Source organism: Megascapheus bottae, chromosome 2 (assembly GCF_031878675.1).
Source record: "Megascapheus bottae isolate mThoBot1 chromosome 2, mThoBot2.hap1, whole genome shotgun sequence".
Taxonomy (NCBI): domain Eukaryota; kingdom Metazoa; phylum Chordata; class Mammalia; order Rodentia; family Geomyidae; genus Megascapheus; species Megascapheus bottae.
In genome coordinates, this window is record NC_143510.1 from 19496365 (window position 1) to 19508445 (window position 12081).

Below are 12081 nucleotides of genomic sequence, written 5' to 3' on the forward strand. Positions count from 1 at the left end.
GGTTTTCAAAAATTACAAGAAGTCAGCAAATAATGAGTTTATACAGAAGATAGTAAGATCTGCAGTGCTTTAAATGATCACTTGAACTTCAGAGCGAGTAATATATAAGTAGATATAGGAACAAGTGGGTGGCAAGTGACTAGATGACTGATGACAGTATTGATACTACAATGATAAGATCTTAAACATGGCAATTGATCACAGAGCATGATATCTTCCTCACATTTGAATCATTCATATATTCAGTATATATTTACTGTCTATCATAAGCCAGAATAATAGTTCCAATTCTGGGAAATGAAAGTATTATAAGGAAAAGAAAATAAAGTGGAGGTACATGAGAAAACACAGGAAGTTAATAAGAAAATGTAGATTATTGTGACACAGAGTACCATGGGGAAACAGCTCTCTTGCGAGAAAAGTTGTGTATTATTTGAAATTCTAATAACAAGAAAAAAGTCATTTGAACATCCAGGGCAAAGGGGAACTATGTAGGAAGATTTTACAGCAGAAGCTGGAATTTGGCTTGAAATTTCTTCTATGGTAGAAGTGTGTTTCTGATCATATGTTCTCATAGTAAAATTATTTTATGTTGATTAGTAACTATTGATTTTAACACATATTAAAAATTAGTTACACAATAAGACAGAAGAATCACACACACAAAAGAAATGTCAAAACCTAGAGCCAGTATTATACTAAATTATATTAAAATCAGGAACCAGACAGGGATGCCCACTCTCTCCACTTCTCTTCAATATAGTGTTGGAACCCTTAGCCAGAGCAAAAAGGCAAGAAAAGGACATCAAAGGGATCCACACATAGAAGGAAGAAATTAAACTATCCCTATTCGCAGATGACATGATCCTCTACTTGAGTCACCCAATAAGCTCCACTCTCAAACTCCTAGAATTAATAAATCACTTTAGCAAGGTGGCAGGATACAAAATCAACCTTCAGAAGTGAGCAGCCTTCTTGTACACTAACAATACACAAACAGAAGACCAAATCAAGAAAATGATCCCATTCGCAATAGCCCCCAAAAGAATAAAATACTTAGGAATCAACTTAACCAAAGATGTAAAGGAATTATTCAATGAAAACTATAAAAGCCTAACAAAAGAAATTGAAGCAGACACTAGGAAATGGAAAGACATCCCATGCTCATGGATAGGGAGAACCAATATAGTAAAAATGACTATACTGTCAAAATTGATATACAAATTCAATGCAATCCCCATCAAAATTCCAAAGACATTCTTTATTGAAATAGAAGATATAATCCAAAGGTTCATATAGAACAAGAAAAGACCTAGAATAGCCAAAACAATCCTAGGCAAAAAGATCAGTGCAAGTGGTATTACAATATCAGACTTCAAACTCTACTATAGAGCCATAATAACAAAAACAGCATGGTATTGGCACAAAAATCAACCAGAAGATCAATGGAACAGAAAGAAAGATCCAGAAATAGAACCACATACCTATAGTCAACTTGTATTTGACAAAGGAGCCAAAGATATACAGCGGAAGAAACACAGTCTACTCAATTATTGGTGCTGGCAAAACTGGGCAGCCACATATAGAAAATTAAAAATTGATCCTAGCCTTTCTCCATGCACAAGCATTAACTCAAAATGGATCAAAGACCTCAATGTCAGACTGGAAACCTTGAAACTGCTACATGATAAAGTAGGAGAAACACTGGAACTCATAGGCACAGGCAAAAGATTCCTGAACAGAATCCCAGGATCACAACAGATTGGAGAGAGACTTGATAAAAGGGACTACCTAAAAATAAAAAGTTTCTGCACAGAGCATAGCCACAAAAGTAGAGAGACAGCCAACCAACTGGGAAAAGATATTTACCAATAATATATCTGACAAATGCTTAATATCCAGTATCTACAGGGAACTCAAGAAACTAATCCCTCCCGCAAACCCAACAAACCATTCACTAAATTGGCAAGGGAACTAAAGAGAGACTTATCAAAAGAAGAGATTAAAATGGTAGAAAAGCATATGAGAAAATGTTTCATCATCCATGGTCATAAAGAAAATGCAAATAAAAACAACCCTAAGATACCACCTTACCCCCACAAGAATGGCCAAGATTTTGAACTCAGACAATGACAGATCCTGCCAGCGTTGTGGAGAAAAAGGAACCCTACTACACTGCTGGTGGGATTGTAAACTCGTTCAGCCACTCTGGAAAACAGTGTGGAGGTTTCTTAAAGAACTGAAAATTGACCTTCTCTACGATCCCGCCATACCACTTCTGGGCATCTACCCTGAACATCATAATCCAAGATAGGATAAGGACACCTGCTCAGCTATGTTTATCTCTGCACTATTCACAATAGCCAGGCAATGGGAACAATCCAGATGCCCTATTACAGATGAATGGATACAGAAAATGTGATTATATATATATATATATAGAATGGAATTTTTCATAGCCAACAGACAAGATAAAATAATGGCATTTGTAGGGAAGTGGATGAATCTAGAGCAAATCATGTTGAGTGAGACAAGTCAAAACCAAAGGAACAAACGGTGCATGGTATCCTTCATATGTGGCTATTAGAGCCACACAGTACAAGAATAAGGACTCAATATTTGCATACCCAATACTATCAAAATGGTATTGGAAATATAAACAAAACTACACAGTCAAAAAAAACTTATGACTCTATAGACATGTTCTATTACATAGATTAATATGTATTTATAACATATGAACCCTCAGCCTAATTTTGATTATGTTCTAAAATCTACGTGCCAGTCATTGTATATAGAGATTCCCTTCTTGAATACCTGTTTGTTAAACATATCATTTGAAATATGATGTAAAAATCACTGTTAATAAATTCTTTATTAAAAAAAGGAAATGTCAAAACATCACAGATTACTACTAGGATTTTTCAGTCTCTTTCCAGATTGAACACTACTGTAGCAGTACTCTTGTACTGAGAACAAAAATGATTCAGGGAAAACTGAAATAACGAATTGCAGAGTCTGTGCAAGTGGCTCACGCTTGCTACCTCAGCTATTCAGAGGGCTAAGGTTGCAGTTCAAATCCAGCCTGAGCAAAGTCTAAGACACTTTTATTTCCAATCAACAGGAAAAAGAGAGAAATGAGCTTCAGTGGTAAAGTGCCAGCCTTGAGTGACAATACCAAGGAAGAGTTCAATTGCCAGTGCTCACATACACATACACAAAATAAAATAAAAACTAAAAAAATAATAAAAAATAAGGGATATTGGAAAATGAGTTTTCTGTTAAGTCTTCCTTCTTCATCTCCCAATGCTGAGCCTAGTGCTGAGGTACAAAGACCAACATTTCCAAAAGAATTCCACCATTCATTAATAAAGGAAAAAAGTCTCTTGTCGCACCATAGAACGTTGGAAGAATTATCTTCTTGCTCCTTTATTTACAGCTTTATGATAGCCAGAATCATCCTGTCACAGTTGGTGGATAAGATTGGGGGTGTGATGGCCTCAGATATTGATGGAAAGGGACAATTGGATAAACAGAAGACTAGTAAAAAGCTTCTGTTGGAAAAACAGTAGGGGAAGAATTTTTTGTTGCTTCCCCACTCCTCCCCTCCACTTTCTATGACTATAAAGAGCAACTAAAGTAAACTAACTAAAGGTAGACTAAATAAAAACTAGGTATACTCAGTCCCAACTTTGCCTATATGTTCTTTGACTTGAACTGTTCCTTCCCACGGTACGGTGAAATCACTCTGGGCTCCAGGATTTATCTCTAAGCATTTTATAACAAAAGACAAGTTGTTCCTCAGACACACAATTCTCATAATCTTGAGGCAAAAACCAAAATTGCCCCAAAGTAAATAACCCAAAGCTTAGGGCAGACTCCCTTCCAAGGAATAGTGACTTCTTTCTGTTCCCTGAAATGATGAAATAACAACCTCCATTTCTCTACTTGACCTAAAGCCAATTTCTCTACTTGTAAATAGAATAGGGGATGGTTAGAGATGTAGTGAAGTGGTATCTTCCATGTGTGCCATGTAAATGAAAATAATCTTTCTCTGTTTTTACCATGGTCTCTCTGAAATACAGGGGCAAATGCAAGACCTGACACGTAGAACTCCAAGTTTTAGCATGGTGTCTAATAACACAGTTCGATCATCACTTTGTCCAAAAAAACAATCGGACTGTACAACAGTATGAGATGAAACTTCTAAGAGAATAGGTTAATCCAACAACAGAAAGCAATGGACATAGGGATTCTCTATGGATGTCCTGACAAAAAGTCTAGGCTTGTTCCCAAGCTTTACAGGTTTAAAATGTTTTCAAAGAAGCAGAGCAAAGTAATTGAGAACTGAACTGTGATTCAAAGTATCAGACTAACCCCTAAGAACAAGAGGTGGATTCCAAAATACAGAAAGGACCTTGAAGAACAGACTGACATTGAAACACAGAGGCGGATACAGAACTCTTGCCCTAAACAAATTATTTAGATTTACCTGCTAAAACCAGAAATAGAAGGGAGGGTAAGAAGGAGGGAGAAACACACATTTTCATGACTTAACAGAACCTGGAGTTTTAACAAAATTTTCCAACAAAAATATTCAAAAAGTTTAGTGTACACTCTAAAAATACCATGATTGTATCAGGAACCTGGAAAATATGATCAAATCTCAAGCTATGCTACAATGAACAGAGATGAACTATGAGATGATCCAAATATTGGGACTAGCAATGACAGTATTATTTTCTCTATAGGGTAATAGTGTATAACACTGAAGTGAATAAAACTCTAGAAACTTAAAAATAGTCAAATCAAAATTTTACAACTGGAAAACATTAGTATCTAAAATTTACAATAATTTTTTACATAGGTGGAACAATATGGAAGTAGTAGAGGAATGTTAGTGAACCAGAAGATCAACAGAAGTTACACAACCCAGAGAACAAAGAAAATTATACAAAATAAAATGAACAGACCTAATGGAGTATATTGGACAATATAGACGCCAACTAAATCTTCAAAATTCAAAACGTTTTCAAAAGCATTTCTAGAGAACATTATATAAATTACTGTTGCATTATAATTATTTTCTCATTGGTTGTAATCAAATACAATTTCTGCAGAAAGACAAGATTACTTAAATAAAAAGATTTGAAATATAATTTGAAAATAATTTCGCACAAGGTACTAGTTGCCTTTTTTGCTAAAGTTTATATTTCCAATTAAAAACAGATGTATCTAATTTTAAAATGTGTACGCTTGAAATTATTAAGACTAATCTAAAGAGAAGAAAGGCATAAGTTGGATGGTGGTTCCTCATACCTCTAGTGCTACCTTTTGGGAAGCTGAGCTGGTAGGATCATAGTTAAGAGATCAGCCAAGGTATATACACTGGAATAATTTTCAACCAATATTGGTGGTATATTCTTGTTATTTTAGCTACATAGAACTTAAGGCCAGAAGGATCATGATTCCAGGACAGTCTGACCAGAGAATTTTTTTTTTCCCTGGCCAGTCCTGTGTAGGAGCTCAGGGCCTGAGCTCCCTGGATTTTCTCAAGGTGAGGGATATACCACTTGAGCCACAGCACCACTTCTGGCTTTTTTTCTATGTATGTGGAATACCAAGGAATCAAACCCCGGTCTTCGTGCATGCTAGGCAAGCACTCTACCACTAGGCCAAATTCCCTAATCAGAGACATTTTGCGACTATCTCAAACAAGATAATCTAGGTATGGTGGCATTCCCCTGCATTCCAGCTATGATAAGAAGGGTGAGATAAAAATACTCAAAAATGCTATATTTAAAGTTAGGGGAATTTATGATTTAATTTTATATATCTTACGTGGATAATAATATTTTAAATATATTATCTTAAATATATATAAGACCATATCTCAAAACAAAGGACATGTACTTGATGGGCTGTGTGTGTGTGTGTGTGTGTGTGTGTGTGTGTGTGTGTGTGTGTGTGTATTCTTTTCAGGGAGCAGGGGAAGGTGTATATCCTGGGACTGAACTCAGGGCCTTGTGCAAAGACTCCAAATTCAGCTTTTTTGTTGGGGTGGTTAATTGGAGATAAGACCCTCAAGGACTTTTCTTATCAAGCTGGCTTTGAATCATTATCTTCAGATCTTGGCTCTTAAGTAGTTAGGATTACAGATTTGAGCTACCAACAGCAGGCGAGTAAATATAATTTTATGTGAGTCACTAGCACTCAGCTAATAATATATTTTAAGGGTCAGTTCATTATACTATTTTGGGACTATTGCTTTATAAATTGTTTATAGATTGCATTACAAATTTGACAATGCTAATTCTTCCAAGCCAAGAACATGGAGGTTCTTTCAGTTTTCCTAAATCATCAATTTCCTCTTTCAACTCTTTAATGTTTTCACAATAAGGTCTTTAACATCTTTGGCTAATGACTGAGAAAAAATAAAAATTACCAATAGACACTTGAAGAGATCTCATCATCTCTGTCCATAAAGAAGTGTAAATTAAGACAATACAGAGATTCCGTCTCACCCCATTTAGAATGGCCAATATCAAGAAAATTAACAGCAAATGCTGGTGTGGATATGGCCTAAAGGGAACATAAGCTTTTTCAACTTATCAGGAAAGCAGTATGGAGGGTCCTCAAACAAATCCAAACATAAAGCTACCTGACGACCTAGCAATTCTACTTTATCCAGCAGGGCACAAACAGGGCCACACTAAAGCTAACACAACCATGTTCACTGCACCATTATTTGCCACAACTAATATACTGAATTAGCCCAGATGTTCCATTGCTCCTCAACATACAACACATGAAGAAAATGTGGTGAATATATATACAATGGAATTCTACTCATCCATCAGAAAGTATGTATATTGTACCATTTGTAAGGCAGTGGAAAGGCTTGCAAAAAACAGTACTAAGCGAAGAAAGCCAGACACAGAGAAACATAGGATGCATGCTTTCCCTCATTTGTGGTGGCTAGAATATGCCTATAAATCTACAAGAAAACATACTGGGTGGTAAGCAATGGGTTACAAATGAATTCATTGAAGTATAATAGACTCTATGCAGAATACAAATAGTATAATTCTTCAAAAAGATGAAATCAAAGCCAACAAAATATGTACTGAGAAATGAGTACTTGTAAGAGGGGAGGAAGAATTCAAGGGGAAGAGGGAAGAATGCAGGCAAGAATTCACTGTATATATCACAAAGATGAGAAATAGAAAGGAGGAATAAATTGGGGTGGGGGGATAAAGATGTGGTAGAGTACCTGCCTAGTATACACAAAGACACAGGTTTGATTCCTCGGTACCACATACACAGAAAAAATATATATATATATAAAAAAAGGTAGAGGTGATACTGTGACTGAAGTGTTAGAGCACTACCCTTGAGGAATACCCAAGGACAGCGGGTCCTGAGTTCAAGATCCAGGACTGGTAAATAAATAAATAAATAATAAGCTACTTTGTTGAATGGCAAAAGAAAGTCAATGTATAGTATGAAAATTAAGTAGTGGAAAGGATAAGTTATGAGTAGCAAATGAGAATGTTGAAATAGGTGACGTGGATTAAGATGCACTGCACATCAACTACTTTGACGAATGACAACTCGTTTGTACAACTAATTAAAGATAATAAAAATATTTGAGATTTCATTTTAATTTTCTTCCAGTTTTTAAAGATTCTGATGGGAAATCTACTCTTTTTATGTAGGCTGTAGTATAAATAGTAATTTATATACATAGTACTTTTTAATTGTTAAGATTTTCTTTGCATTTTTATACATTTGACTTCATGTCATATTCTTTTAAAGTTCTAGTTTATTGTAGTTGATGTATAAAATACATTAATACAACATTTAAAATTTAATTTCCATACTCATTTTGCTTGTTTTACTTAAATTTATGCATCAGTGGCTTAGTATCTGTAGTTGATTTTGGGGAATTGTTAGCTATTATTTCTTCAAGTTGGTTTTTCAAAACCTTTTTATCTTTCTTCTTCTGAGATTCCATTTACATGAATCATTTCTCCCTTTGCCTCATTCTTATTTCTTGTGTTTCACTTGAGTGGTTTCTATTGATCTATCTTGTAGTTCATCAATCTGTCAACTTTACTGATGACCCTATCATAAACACTTATTGTTTGTTACAGTGTTTTCCATTTCTAGCACATTTGATTCAGATACTTTTTTTTGTCAGAAGAGAAAGGTCAATTTATTAAAATAATGTGTAGGACCAGGAGCATTCCTAGTGGTAGCATGCTTGCCTAGCATACAGGAAGCCCTAGGTTTGATTCTCTGGAATCACATACACGGAAAAAGCCAGAAGTGGCACTGTGGCTAGGCTCAAATGGCAGATTGCTAACATTGAGCAAAAATGTCCAACAACAGGGGCCAGGAGTTTGGCCTAGTGGTAGAGTGCCTGCCTAGCATGCATGAAGACCCAGGTTCGATTCTTCAGTCCCACATACATAGAAAAGGCCAGAAGTGGTGCATTGGCTCAGGGTAGAATTCTAGCCTTGAGGAAAGCCCAAGGACAAAGACAGTGATCAGGCCCTGAGTTCAAGCCTAGTACTGGCAAAAATAAAAGACATTAAAAAAAATGTTCAAGGACTGTGCCCATGCCCTAAGTTACAGCCCCAGGACTGGAAAAAAAAATAATGTACACTATGCAGTTTTCATAATCTCTGGAGAATCAGAGGTTCTTGGAGATGTCATATACAGTGATTCAGATACTTTTATCTCACTGCTGAAATAACCATATGATCTTCCACATTGTCCAGTTTCTTTTGGAGCCTTTAACCTATTAATCACAGTTATTAAATAATCCTCATAAATTAATTCCTTAACTTTTGCTCTAATGTTGCATTATAATCATTTGCTTTGCCATCAGAGTCTCATTTTTGTTTTTGAAAAAAAGCACTAATTTTAACATTTTTGTCATTCTCCAATTGTGTTCTGCTTTGACTGCTTTATTTATTGAAAGTGGCTTTTTAAAGCTGTTCATAGAGTTAAGAATTAAGGTCACTAGGAGTTGAGCTAAGACTAAAGCCTATGGTTGCTATGGGCAGTCTTAGTACAAACAAGCATCAATCCAAGTGATACCCTGTGTTCAAATGAGGGATTAGGTTGATCATTTCTTTTACCCTTGCTTATACCAACTCCATAGTGCCCTATGTCTTCCTTTGTACTTACAGTTTCCCTATGAAAATTCCTTATCATTGGACACTTACCTTGGCAACAAGGAGTGAAAAACAGATGTGGATATTCTTTAATCTTCTGATACAGCTTTAGCCTTAGCCTTAGAAAGAAATATTACTCTACAGTATCATGAGTTACAGCCTAAGATATCTACTTACTTCTCTCCTATGGTTATGACCTCTGTGGAGAGCACTCTCCCCTATCCCATTTATCAGATACAAGCCATATAATGAGTGATTGTTGTCCTTAATGTACTATGTTATCTCTCATCTCTTTTGCTGTCCCTTGGTTATCTCATATCATTACAGTATCTCACTTTGTTATCTGATATATTGGATATATTTGTATTTGGTTATTTGAAATTGGATAGGGAAGAGGGGAAAACAAGATGAGGGTTGGGGGGGAGGGAAATGGGGACCAAGACATGAGAAAGGGTATCAATGTATATGAATTAATGCACCTTCTATCTGGCAAATATAATGTAACCGTTCTATTAATTACAATAAAAATATATATAAAAAAGGGTTCCACTGGTGCCATGGTCATTATTGAAACATTCCAGACAGAATATAGCTTTATTACAGAAAAGTGAGAAAAGAGTGTAAAGGGTTACTCTCTCTCTCTTGTTTACTTTACTGAGCCCTTAGTTCTGGATAACAGGAAGTATTTTTTGGACTGGCTGATGGGGTTCAGGAAAAGGGCTCATCTATGAGGGTATAGATTCCCGTGTTTTTGGCTTTCAGATATTTTCATCTTTCCTCCAGAAAGCACACTTAGCCTCCACTAATATAATGACCATAATAGAAAAGCTGACCTTTTCCTATCAGTATCTAACCTATCTTACCCAGGAGCATGAGTAGTTGTTATCTTTCTAGACTGCCAGGCACTCAGACACATATCTGACTTACTAACAAAAAAAGTCAGGAGTGGAGCTGCAACACATGTGATACAGCAATAACCGTAAGGGTAAAAATTCAAGTAGAAAGGTCTGGAGTGTGGCCTAGTGGTAGGGTGCTTGCCTAGCATGCAGAAAGAAGCCCTGGGTTTGATTCCTAAGTACCACACACACAGACTCACACACACACAAGCCGCAAATGGTGCTCTGGCTCAAGTGGTAGAGTACTAGCCTTGAGAAAGCTCAAGGATACTGCCTAGGCACTGAGTTCAAGCCCCAGGACCACCCTCCCCCCTAAAAAAAGATTTCAATGACAGGTCCTTGAATCCAGGAAAAAGACCAAAAAGTAAAAATATTTTTTAAAAAAGCAGCAAAAAAATCAATTATTACACCACTATAAATGATGGTATATAATGAAAGAGGAATGTTTTATTTTTTTATGTTTGGAACTTTAGATTTATTTATTTAGATTCAAGACTTGGCCTCAGAATATAATTCAATTAATAAACTAGCAGATTTTTATGGTATTACCACATAAGCAAATAAATATGAAAAATCATGAATAAAGATTGATAGTTCTCAAAGATATTGAAAAATAAGTTAAAGTTTCTGATGACCTAAATAGAGACAACTGCCATGCTATTTATTTTCCATACTGTGTGATTAGACTACTGAACAAAATTCTGGTTAAGGTAATTTTGAACAGAAAAAAATGATTCATATATAATGAAATGACTACAGATATAAATGAGAATTTTGATGTATATACAGGTCCTTTTAAACTTCAAAAATTAAAGCCAAACATGAATAAACTTCAGAAAATGCTCAGGAAAAAAGTCAACCTACAATAAGTTCATTCATGTATAGGACAAAGCATAATAATTAGAAGTGCATATACCATATGGAATGTGTTATTCTTAGTGTACTAATGCAACCAAAATTTACATTCATTTTAAGTAGTATCGTTGTTGTGTACATGCACACACTTCTCTGGTATAAAGTCCTTCAATACTGCCAATGGGTGTATTTATATAGTGGGAGCTTCTCTCAAATTCAAGATTTCTATATCCATAACCACTGAATTTGTTGATTTAGACTACAGTCACTTATGCTTCTTAACAGTGTTCTTCATTTACATCACTTCATTCACTTGTTTCATAACTTAATCTATGGACTATTACTCCATAAAAGTATCAATATCTCCTTTAATTCTGTTCCTCTCTAGTTTAAAAAGCAACTTCCAGGAAAGGGTACTCATGGTTCACATCTGTAATATAAGGTATTCAGGATACTGAGATATGAGAATCACAGATGAAAGCATGTCTAAGCAGTAAAGTCTAGACTCTTATCTCCAATTAACCACAAAAAGCCAAAAGTAGAGTTGTGGCTCAAGTGGGAAACACTACCCTTGGCAGAGTCAGTAAGGCCCATAATTTAAGCCTCAAGATTGGCATCAAAGAAAAAACAAACAAAACATACCAGAATAATCTTCATATAACAATCTAAAGAAACACTCTAACAATACGTTCATTACTACTTTTTTATTTTACTTTTCAGCTCCATATTTCTTTCCTTAAAATTTGTTTTAAATTCAGTCTTTTAACATCTTTCCTATTAGACTTTTAAGAAATGTTTTCTTCGGGCTGGGAGTTTGGCCTAGTGGTTAAAGTGCTTGCCTAGCATGCACAAGGACCCGGGTTCGATTCCTTGGTACCACATACGTACAAAAAAGCTGGAAGTGGTGCTGAGGCTCAAGTGGTACAGCTCTAGCCTTGAGAAAGTCCAAGGACAGTGCTCAGGCCCTGAGCTCAAGCCCAGGACTGGCAATCAATCAATCAATCAATCAATCAAATCTGCTTTCATTAAAAAAAAAAAAGAAATGTTTTCTTCCCACTATAAGATGGGCCAAAGACTTAAAGAGAGTCTTCTCTAAAGAAGAAATAAGAATGGCCTATAGACACAAGAAGAAATACTCCACATCT

At 35.6% G+C, this 12081-nt stretch overlaps 1 protein-coding gene across 12 annotated transcripts in view; it reads right to left on the bottom strand.

Annotated features, from left to right (window-relative positions):
• Tbc1d5 (TBC1 domain family member 5) overlaps window positions 1–12081 on the bottom strand; it is a 429644-nt gene that overhangs the window by 210617 nt on the left and 206946 nt on the right. The window contains exon 1 of one of the 12 annotated variants that reach the window (XM_090321963.1): window positions 9237–9260. The exons of the other annotated variants lie outside the window; for them this stretch is intronic. The gene's annotated coding sequence lies outside the window, so the exon portion shown is untranslated. Of the gene's footprint in view, window positions 1–9236; window positions 9261–12081 lie in introns of those variants that run through there. 12 annotated transcript variants of the gene reach the window in all.